At 44.7% G+C, this 11,639-nt stretch overlaps 1 long non-coding RNA gene across 1 annotated transcript; it reads left to right on the top strand.

Moving 5' to 3' along the window:
• The first annotated feature begins 473 nt into the window (after positions 1 to 473).
• On the top strand, positions 474 to 2,148 carry LOC133834095 (uncharacterized). Its single transcript, XR_009893306.1, has 3 exons — positions 474 to 634; positions 1,104 to 1,165; positions 1,883 to 2,148. It is a non-coding gene; the product is annotated as an uncharacterized LOC133834095 (long non-coding RNA).
• Positions 2,149 to 11,639: the final 9,491 nt, after the last annotated feature.

Genomic DNA, 11,639 nt, shown 5'->3' with positions numbered 1-11,639 from the left:
CATTGATGATGTAAAAATGGTTTTAGAACCATTAGATCAATTCTTGATGGGAGGTATACATAATCAGTGGTATTGATGCAAAGTCAAAACGAGCTTAGCATAAGTGCGCTACGCTCGATCGGGTAAGCATAACTATTGGGTATGAAGTCATATGGACCTAAGGTTTGGTATGAGTGTTTTACACATAAGGATAATAGGCCTAGCAGATGATTAAGTCGAAATTATTGAAGTGATAAGGTTTTCATAAGTCAAAAGGTGAAATGATGAGATGAAAGGTGTCAACTTTTGACAATAAGGCTAAATCATTGAAAATAAGGAATTTTCATCAAACCTTATCACTTTGCACGACCATTATTCTGAAAAACAGAGAGAAAAGAAAACCAAAAACCATTTCTTGGCTGGTTTGAAGAAATTCTAAGGAGATCCAAGTGAAAGCAAAGCCAAAGAAGTAGATTAAGCTTAGTTCTAGCCTTTTTATGGTAAGTTCTTGTACTTGGAAGTTAAACTATGTTTTTGAATTTTTCTGAGAACTTATATATGGTGTTTTATCCTTTTTAAGATATTTCTTGGGGTTTCCAAGTGGTTTGAGGTTTAGAAAAGCTTGAAGAGATTGTTTTCGCCGAAAAGTTGCTCGGTAAGTGAAATTTTGTGTTTTATGAGGTTTTTGGGGTTCTTGGAGTACAAGATGATTTTTGGTTATTTGATTGAGTTTATAAGAGAGTATATATGTTTATAAATGTTTGAATATATGTGGAGACTCATTTAATTTGGGTGATGATCTAGGAGATAAGAATTTTATCAAAATCGGTATATGATAACTTTATGATGAATCATGTTGGTATTTGGGATATATGGTTATGGCAGGTTAATTGATGTTGATTATTGGTGTATTTTGATATTTGAGGATAGCTAAAATTAAGGGGAAACTCTGTCAAAATTTCCCCAAATGTCTAAGATAAATCTAATGCTCGATCTAGGTGGTTTAAGGCATTTTAGGCATGTTTTGGGTATGAAATTTGATATGAAGTCTTATGGGTATTTTTTAAATGAGAGTTCAATGTATTACTGCCATCATTATGATGAGAAATCCATGCTATTGTCAGGATAAGCACATCAATACCTAAGACATCACTTGTTACACGGTGAAATATATTGTGGACAAAAGGTAAGTAAAGTACTCAACTGCAACACAAGAATTATGTGTTATGTGAAAGTATGCATTATATGAATATTTTGTGAGTAAGTGGTATTAACATACAGTGACACTTCATCATAAATTTGTATGCATGGCATAATAGTGATATGGTAAATTATTATATGATATAAGACCATGCATGATATTATGATGATTAATTATATGATGCCTTTGCAAGTTTTGTGCAACATAAAAGAAAGTTGTAATAAGAAGTTTAAGTTCAGTGCCACTGTTTTGAAAAGGCAAATGAAAGTGTTAATAAGTGTAAACGGAGGCCTATAGTAGGCTTATAGTGGCTGCCCAATAATTTGGGCTAGGTTTAGTGAACCAATTATATTGTTTGCCATATTTCCGTTTTTATTTCTCCTCCATATGAGTTATTGTTATATGTATTGACACCACAGTGTGTGGCCGCCTTAACTCTTGAGCCTGACGGGGCAACGATGGAATAAGGTTTTTAATGTGCCCTACTGTGGTGAAGGCTAGCCGGAGGAGAACCCATGGGATTTTGTATTATATGTGTAACAAGCCCTGCAGGCATTGACCAATTCAAACAGTGTGCACAATATTAAGGGGCCCAAAATTTAAAAAGAAGTTGTATATGTCCATTGATATTGGGTAATCATTAGCATTGCATGCATTACTTTGCTTACTGAGCTTTAGGCTCACAGTTGTCTTGTGTTGCAGGTAGAGAAAGAAATATGTGAATGATATGAGGAGAACTGAAGCATGGTCCTGACCCTGATTTGTACATATGAACACATCGACCTTTTTGTGGGTTATTTCAGTTATCAGTGAGATGTTTGTAATAAAGTGTGAAGTTATGTTTTGAAAATAAATTGGGTTATTTAATACTTATGTATAATATGTTTGAGACACACTTTATGTTTAATGTAAATAATGTGAAATAAGTTTTCAAGTTTTAAAAAAAAAAATGTCCAGACTTTCGCAGAAATAAATTATGATATAGTTTTAAAACATAACACCTCAAATATGGTTTTTAACTAAAATAAGTGAGGGTGTTACACATAACACCTCAAATATGGTTTTTAACTAAAATAAGTGAGGGTGTTACACTTAGACAGGGCTGCCGCAGACCTACGGCTTGCTAAGTTTAACCCCAGCCATCTCATACATCGTCATCAAAATGACCCAGACCTTAACATAACTATACTCCAGTGCGTTGATCAACTAGTGTTGCGCTATGACATGGGCCACCCTATGGGCACTGTAGTAGTAGACAACACCCTGGCTTTTAGGTCGGCCTTTTTTTAGGAGTATGGGACCAACCTTAGGTCGTGGCCCTCCCTTCTGGAGGGTGTAGTCGCTCCAGGGCTTAGGCAGTATGTAGAGGAGTCCAGTCCTGAGGCGAATCTGGACCCAGAGCCCCCTCTCATCCGTGAAGTTATAATCTTAGACTCCCCCGTAGAAGCTCCACGACTGGAGGTCGTGGCAATAGATTCCTCCTTTAGCTCAGAGGGTAGGACCTTTTCAATACATTCTTAGATTTTTTGTGATCAAGTATTCTTACATATATACTAAAGCCTCCTTGTCTTTATTTCAAGCGAAGAGATGGCACAGCCCGAGGACAACGTTCTGCGATCCATTTTCCAAGGGGGAATCCTCCCCCCGGGTCGTCTAGGCCATTGGTACAGAAGCCCCGGTTGACCAAGAAAGCTCCCCCTCCCGAGACCACCTCCAAGTCTCCCGCTAAGGGGAGGGGCCAGGTCCCTGCCGCCGCAAAGAAGATGCCCCCACCTCCTTTGCAACCTCCGGTCCCTACTCAGGAACTGAAGGCACCAACTGGGACCCCGCCAGCTCCGACTCCCACTATGCGCATCCCGGTTAACACTCAGGCCCTGGAGAAAATCCCTGAGGCCTTTCGAGGGACGGTTTATGAAACCGCGAGCTATACGGTGGATCATTACTACAATACCACCCAAGGGACTTACGGGAGATCAAGACGAGGAGCCCCGAGAACGTTATGGAGTCTTCATTGGGGATGACCCTCACGGTAAGTTTATTTAATAAATAATTCTCTTTGATTTTTCTATAGCACATGCCTTATTATCTTTTGACCTTGCAGGCGGCTTTGGCTCTACACCGCAGCATAGCTCGGTCCAAGGCCAAGTTTGACGAGATCAAGGGCGAGTTCCAGACTGCTCAAGCCGCTCTCACGTCTGCACAACAACAAGAGCGAGATGCCAAGGCTGCCCTGACGGCTGCCAAGGAAAGCGAGAAGGCCGCGCAGGCCGCCTTGGTCGCTACGCAGGCTAACCTAGAGGCAAACTGGGCTAAGCTACTGGAGGTCGAGGCTACCCAGGTCACCTTGGATGCTGCTAAGGTCGAGCTTGAGGAGGCCAAGGCCGCCCTTGTGGCAGAGAGGGCATCTTCCAGCTCCTCCATGGAGGTCATGCTTTATCATTGCTGGGCCTTCAACCAGGATGGTGATTTTTCCTTCCTGGCGCCGGAGGTGTGGGAGCCCTTCCTCGAGAAATTCAAGGCTCGACTTCAACAAGAGGCGCCCTCTGAGACTGGAGAGACTTCTGCTGCAGGCGAGCAGGATGCTAAAGGGGTGACCTCGTCGGAGCGGCCTGGGGGGGCCTAGGACTTTTTATCCTTCTTTTTTTTTTATTTGTAATCTTCTACCATGAGGTTTTTTCTCCTCGAGACAATTGGTTTCCCCAAATTTCACTTTAATCTATTTTTTACCTTTACTGTTATTCATTTTCAACGCATTTGGTAAAAACTTAGTTCTTGTTAGTGTTTTTATTGATATTCGTGTTTTTTAAGAAAAACATCGATCGATCAATCAATTTAAACTAACTTCTAAGTTTTAGGACCTGGTTGTATCCAGGACATTAACTTTGAAAACTTAGTTCGCGTTAATTTTTTATTGATATCTCGTGCTTTTTAAGAAAAACATCGATCAATCAATTTAAACCAACTTCTAAGTTTTAGGACCTGGTCGTATCCAGGACAATAACTTTGAAAAATTAGTTCGCATTAATTTTTTATTGATATCTCGTGCTTTTTAGAAAAACATCGATTAATCAATTTAAACCAACTTCTAAGTTTTAGGACCTGGTCGTATCCAGGACATTAACTTTGAAAACTTAGTTCGCGTTAATTTTTTATTGATATCTCGTGCTTTTTAAGAAAAACATCGATCAATCAATTTAAACCGACTTCTAAGTTTTAGGACCTGGTCGTATCCAGGACATTAACTTTGAAAACTTAGTTCGCATTAATTTTTTATTTCCCTGGAGCAGGTTATAGAATGGTAAACATTTGTCGGTAGATTTAGAAATGAACCGATTAAGGGCTGCCACCCTTCCTGTCAGACTTTGGACGTCTTTTCGCGACTATGGTGATGGAATCTCGCCCAGCGACCTGATCATATCGGGGTTTGCTTCTATCCCTCTGGTGTTGACTATGAAACCCATAAATTTTCCTAACGCAACCCCGAAAGTACACTTTTGGGGATTCAGCCTCATGTCGTAGTTCCTTAAAATCTTAAAGCATTCCCCCAGATCGGAGGCATGGTTATCGGCAGTCTTTGACTTGACCAACATGTCATCGACATACACTTCCATGTTTTTTCTGATCTTTTTAGCAAACATTATGTTGACCAACCTTTGATATGTAGCTCCTGCGTTTTTCAACCCAAAAGGCATGACCTTGTAGCAATAAACGTTAGTTTGAGTCATGAAGCTAGTGTGCTCCTGGTCTGCCGGATTCATGGCGATCTGGTTATAACCCGAGTATGCATCCATAAAAGACATGAGCTCGTGTCCCGCCGTGGCACCTACCAATTTATCAATCCTTGGCAAAGGGAAGCAGTCTTTGGGGCATGCTTTGTTTAGGTCGGAAAAGTCGATGCAGGTCTGCCATTTCCCGTTGGGCTTCGGGACCAAAACGGGATTGGCGACCCAGACCAGGTACTTTGCCTCGCGAATAAAGCCGCACTTTAATAGCCTGGCTACTTCCTCCTCTAAGTCCTCAGCTCGGGCCGTGCCTAGGCGCCTCTACTTCGCAGGCATGCTCTTGTCCAAGTTGAGCGTATGCATGGTGACACCCGGGCTGATCCCAGTCATATCCTCATGAGACCAGGCGAACACATCTAGATTCTCTCGCATAAATCTAAGCAGCTTCGCCTTCCTTTCGTTAGATAGGTTTTTTCTGAGTTTTACCACCTTCGAGGGGTCTCGTGGGTCGATGCTCACCTCTTCGATGGCTTGGAGCTCAGATCTATCCTCACCTATCCTGGGATCGATATCATTATTCAAGGTGATATCCCCCTCCTTGGCTCTCTGAGGTTTTTCTATCTCAGGAATGGGTACTATTTCCTGAGATTCCTCATTCCCGCCTTGAATGGTCGTTTCCTGCTGCCCGGGTCTTGACTTTCCCTTCATGGAAATGCTATAGCATTTCCTGGCAGCGAGCTGATCTCCTCGAGCTGTGCATATCCCCGTGGAGGAGGGGAATTTGACAGCGAGATGGTGGACAGAGGTTATGGCCTCAAATGCTATCAATGTAGGTCAGCCTAGAATAGCGTTGTAGGCGGCGGGACAATCGACGACCATAAACTCGAGGAGTTTAGAGACAGTCCGGGGTCCCTCTCCTAAGGTAATTACCAGCTCGATTGTTCCTATTGCCGCCGAACCTTCTCTGGAAAATCTATATAGCATCATGGAGGTAGCCTTCAATTCGGTGACGGATAGTCCCATCTTCTCCAGCGTCGATCGGAACAACAGGTTCACCGAACTCCCATTATCGATCAGTATCCTCCTAACTCTTTGGTTGGCGAGTTGGGCAGTCATGACCAGGGGATCGTTATGGGGGAACTGGATGTGGCTAGCATCCTCCTCGATGAAGATGATCGATTGCCACTCCAGTCGTTGCTGTTTGGGTAGATGCTGTTCCGGGACGAATTCCACTCTGTTATGAGCCTTCAACTCATTGACATATCTCTTCTGAGCACCTCTACTCGTGCCAGCCAAATGGGGGCCACCAGAGATTGTGGATATCTCTCCCCTATCACAGGAGGAGGGGTATCCTGATTTATCCAGAGCCCAGGCTGATTTATTGGAGCTTCTAGGGCTGGTTGACTGGTAGGAACTCTGTTCCGCGCGTATTGAGCCAAAGGCCCAGCTCTGATGAGCGTCTCTATCTCATCCTTTAAATGCCTACAATCGTCAGTGTTGTGGCCAATGTCGTTGTGGAATCAACAGAACTTGGAAGGGTCCCTCTTGGCCTTCTAGTTCTTTAAAGGCTCCGGCTTCTTCCAGGGGAGGCGGGAAGAGTTGGCTAGGAAAATGTGTTCCCTAGTGTTTGTGAGCTCGGTATAAATCGCGTAGACTGGCTTAAATTTTTCCACGGGCTTGTTCTTCTTTGGACCGTGCTAGTCGCCCTCACTGCTCCCTTTTCTCTTGCCTCCACCCACTTGGTTATTCTGTGTAATGGTTTAAGTCGTTTTCACGACATCCGTTCCCACTCCAACGGGCTGATCTGGGGCCTGGCTGGTTTCTGCGACCGACGCTCGCGCCTCTTTCAGGTTTATCCATCCTTGGGCCTTGTACAGGAATTCATCCACGGTGCTGACACCTTTTCTCTGTATCTCTTTCCATAGCCCGCCTCCAACGAGGATTCCAGTCCTCAAGGCCATAAGCTTGTAACTATCGTCTGCATCCCTTGCTCGAGCAGCGACATTTGCGAACCTGCTCAGGTAAGCTTTCAAGGGTTCCTCAGGCTGTTGCTTCATGTTTTCCAGGGTGTCGGCTTTGACGTGGGCAGCTTGTGAAGCCCGGAACGCCCTCTTGAAGTCAGCAGAAAAGGTTTTCCACGAGCTGAAGGATTTCTTTTTACACTGCTTGAACCATTACCTGACCAGCCCAGTCAGGGTGGAAGGGAATATCAAACACCTTAGCTAAGGGCCGATGTTATGGGCCATCATCAGCGTGTTGAACATACCCAAATGATCCGATGGGTCTCCGTCTCCATCAAACTTAGACAAGTGGGGCATCCAGAAACCTGGTGGATATGTCGTGGCTGTTATGCAGGGAGCGAAGAGTTCGAGTTCGTCCCCCGAGTCGTATTCGTCTTTTTCCTTGTCCGACAGGAGCTCCTTCATCATTTCCTCCATCTGAGCTAAACGCTCTAGGGTTTGGTCCTTACTTCCTTGGTTGTTCTGGCGTTGTTCAACAACTCCAATTCCATTGTAAGCGTTAGGTGGGTTATTGCCTCTCCAAGCTTGGGCTTGGTTAGGTAGGACATTCCCACTGTCACGTACTTCTGAAAGACCATCCCCTCGATGAGCATGATTACCACTTCTATCCAGATCTCCCCTCTGTGAGCTGAGGCGATCTCGAAGGTCGGCCCTCGGGGTGACCCGAGGGCTTTGCGCTAAACTCAAGCGATTGCGCAGGTCTTCACCTGATCTGCCACTTCAGTGGCTCCCCATCCAGTAACTTCTGTTGGAAAAGCTCGGAGCCCGCTGCTGAGGGTGAGGATTCGGGACTTCCCCACGCGCTCAGCTGCTATGGGAAGGACCGGCGGAAGGAGGATTTCTCCTGCTATTCTCATGCGCCGGAATGTCCCGAACTGGACAGAAAGGGGATGGGTATCTTATTGGTGACAGGGGGTGCCTAACTGGTGAAGCGATCCTAGTCCCGTCTGGGTGGATCAAGTTAGGTCGCGGCCGTTCCACTCTACCATCCTTCGCATCCTGCGCTCAGCAATCTGACCGTGGTGCAGGATGGCTGGCCAGAGCAGGCTGTCTTCGCGAGCCCTCCCCGGATCTCCTCCGCGAGCTACCTCAGGCCCTTCTGGGTGCGCTCGATGGTGGAATCGAGTTAGGAGTTGAGGTTCGGACTGATCGGCTGAAGTGCTGATTTGGCCTAGGAAACTCCTCAAACACCGTTTCCTGGTGGTGGTGTGACATGGGGGTAGAACTCGGAGTCGAGGCTCTCACTGATCGGCTGGGTCTGGACCGGTTATCCCGGCGGGACTTATGAGCCCCACCTTGCCTCTTTCTGACATTAGCGTCGATTGTAAAAGGAGGTAGTCGGGATAAGACTTCTTTGATTTGCTTGTTTGCTCTTAACAGTTGACTCCTCAACTGTATGTTCTTCATCTCAATCGCCGTCAGGAAATCCGGGTTCGGATTTGGCGGCCAGGGTGCCGAACTCCCGGTGTCGCCCTAGCCCATAGGCTGCTTTCCCAGTCGCTGTTGGACCTAGGGGTTTTGTTCATCGGATATGGCGGCATGGTGGGTGTAATGCCTCGAAATCTCTGATGTGGTTTAATGGCGGGAATAGTAGGTCGGGAGGGCCATACTTGCTTAATTATGCCATTAATTGATAATATGCATGTATATGTGAATTATATTATGATATGATGTTATATGCGTACATGTGCGTCCACATTTGAATATTATGATATTTTGATAATTTGTCCCGTTAAGGGTATATTTGTGTATTTGGGTGCATATTGTGATTTGTGAATGAGATTCCATTATCAATACGCACCCAAATTCTGGAAGTTTGAGATCAGGATGAAATTCTGGAAGTTTTGACTATAATGCCCCAGGGGTCTTTTTGGGGTCCCGAGCACTAGGTTTTATTTGAGGTTACTTAAGCTTGAAGTAGCTTATCAGATAGAACATACGTTAGAAAACCTCTTGTTCTCCCTTTCGTTAGTTCGTTTTACCGTTTGAGCCTTTTTGAAGAAATCTCGAGTTCTAGGAGTCGGAATCAAGCGAGGATCGAGGCATAGCGATCCTAGGAAAGATTAGAATCTTCTTAATCGAAGGATTTGACGGAAAACAACCCAATTGAAGGTAATCGAAGTTTAAGTTTTGAGTTTTTCGAGTTTCTAAGCTTTGAATTAGATTTTGTAAATCGTTGAGTTTTTGGTTCGATTGAGCCTTGGATTTTGATGGTTTTGGGCCATTGGGAAGCTTGGGAACTTTGATTTGATGATTTGGGAATGTTTAGACATGTTTTTGGAGGATTTGGGAAGTTGAAAACCGTGTTTGGGGATGGTTCTGGGTTAGGGGTCGTGGCCCTAGCTCGAAGAAACAGGTGGAGCCTTTTTGCCTTCGCTGGGCGCCGCGACCCTTGATGTTGGGCACCGCGGTGCTTGCTCCTGGTGTGACTGGGGGCTGTGGCCCAAGGTGCCAAGGCCGCGGCTCTTGGGCAGTTTTCAGCCTGTTTGCATGTTTTGACCCCGGGAACTTAGTTATAGGCCTTGGGAGTGTTCCTACTACTTGGATTAGTTTGGATTGATGTCCCGGAGGCTAGATATTGGTTTGGAAACCTATGTTGATCATTATTATTAATGATGTCCCATTGGGTTATGATTAGGTGACCGCTAAAGGACTAAAGGTTTATCGTTCTCAAGGGTCGTTCTTTTAATCGTTCTAGCTCGAATCTGAGGTAAGAAAACTGCACCCTGTGTATATATGACATGCGTAATCGTATTGAGTCATGTTGATTGATAAATGTGGACATGGATTGCCTATTAAATGCTAGCAAATGTTGTATAATTGTATATGTACTGACTAGTCAGGGATACTGACCTAAGAGTCAGAAATGGCATAACGTCATGAACGCAAGGCCAAATGAAGATTATATCTAATCGATATCAGCGTTGAATGGCTCTAAGGCATTAACGCTGGACCGACCCTAAGATCGATGAACTTATAAGCGCTTGTCTAGTCTAAGACTAGTTACTAGAGCCAGGGCCTAGGGCCCAGGTGACTGCTTGTCACATGGCTAGAGGGGGTTGTACCCACTTTTGTGACTTTTGCGACTGTCACCTATCTGTTTTGGACTGATAGTCCTGAGTGATTATTATGATCATTGTTGATATTATATCATGCTATATCGTGTTTTCTTGCTGGGCCTTGGCTCATGGGTGCTATGTGGTGCAGGTAAAGGGAAAGAAAAGCTCACACAGTCTTGGGTGGAGAGCTTAGGTGGTGATGTGTACATATGCGGCCGCTTGACCACCACGGCCAAGGAGTTCTCAGAGGAACTAAGGGGTTTACCCTATTTTTCCGCTTAGGTCGGCAGGTTTGTAAATTTGAACAATAGTGACCATTTTGAGTTGTAAATGACTTGTAAACGTTTTGAAATGCTCATGAGCAGTTATGTACTTAATAAAATACATCATTTCCTTTTTATTGTTTTCACCATAGCCTGTTAATCACACTTAGAGCACGTTTTTAACCAAAGGACTCGGGTAGCGGGTCAAATTTCTGGTTCACCGTTCACCGTAACTGTTCTGGGGTAACCAGGGCGTTACAGTGGGCCTCCTGCCCATCATGTTGCTTCGCTTCGTTACCATGTCTCGAACGAGTAACCACCATGATCGGGTTTTTGCGACAGCACTATTCTGAATACTCTCAACGAAAGCACCAAACTGTTGACACGGTTCTTTGACAACAGGTAATTATACGAGTAAATGGGATGGATTAGTGCTGCTTAGTGAACTGTAATATATATATATAATGGCTATGTTTTAGATTGGGGAAAATAATATATGGGAAGATGATCACTCATTTCTTTTTAGGTGGTTCGAAGGTTAAAATCCCTCTAGTCCACCAGGCAATATTATTGATATCTCTTAAGTATTTCTTACAGAGTGTTTTCTTGCAAAAAGCAATGTCCAGGGTCTTGGTATTTATAGGGAGAGGATACCTAGGTTGGCAAAGGGGGTCATCCTGTTACTACTTTATCCCTCATGTCATCTATGTGACATTGATGATTAATTCCTAAAACCTGACTGTGAAGTTTAGTCTAATCAATAGGTAAGGAGGGATAATGGGCCGCCTGGCCCAACCCAATCGTGGGATGTCTGAATACGCACATTTATAATGCGTGCCCGAGAATTCAGGAATGGAAAAGACACGTGATGTCTGGGAAGTGCACGTTTATATTGTGTGATTGACTTTACAAATAGTCGGGGTGTCAGGCCTCTGAGGCACTTCGAGCTAAAGGTGGTACTAGCTCGTGGCCCTCACCAAGTCGATACGATGGCTCCGAGGAACAGCTAAATGGTTTAACCAACTCGAGCTGGTTAAATTAGGGGACGGTAATAAACAACCTCGGACGGGTTGCTGACACATGGCAGATCGAGTTAGGCCCTTATCCAGCCCGCCAGAGTGTGCGGATATTCAGGGCATACAGCTTGGCGCATGCAGCAAAGGTCTCAGAACACGCCATTTCATACTCAGTCTTTGATAGCGACAGAGTCGAAGAAGCAGGGGGAGATTTCTTAAAAAATACTCCAAACTACCTCGCACATGTAGCCGTGATTTTGCCGAGGGACATGTCGCCCTTCTGTGACCTAACCCGCATGGCACCAAGATCGGTTTGATCCATGAAGAAGAGTCGAGTCATGATTTGCATGCAGTAGGGGTTCATCACACCTCTGATGC

The sequence above is a fragment of the Humulus lupulus genome, chromosome 5, assembly GCF_963169125.1.
Source record: "Humulus lupulus chromosome 5, drHumLupu1.1, whole genome shotgun sequence".
NCBI classification, from domain to species: domain Eukaryota; kingdom Viridiplantae; phylum Streptophyta; class Magnoliopsida; order Rosales; family Cannabaceae; genus Humulus; species Humulus lupulus.
This window is presented reverse-complemented; position numbering and strand designations above follow the sequence as displayed.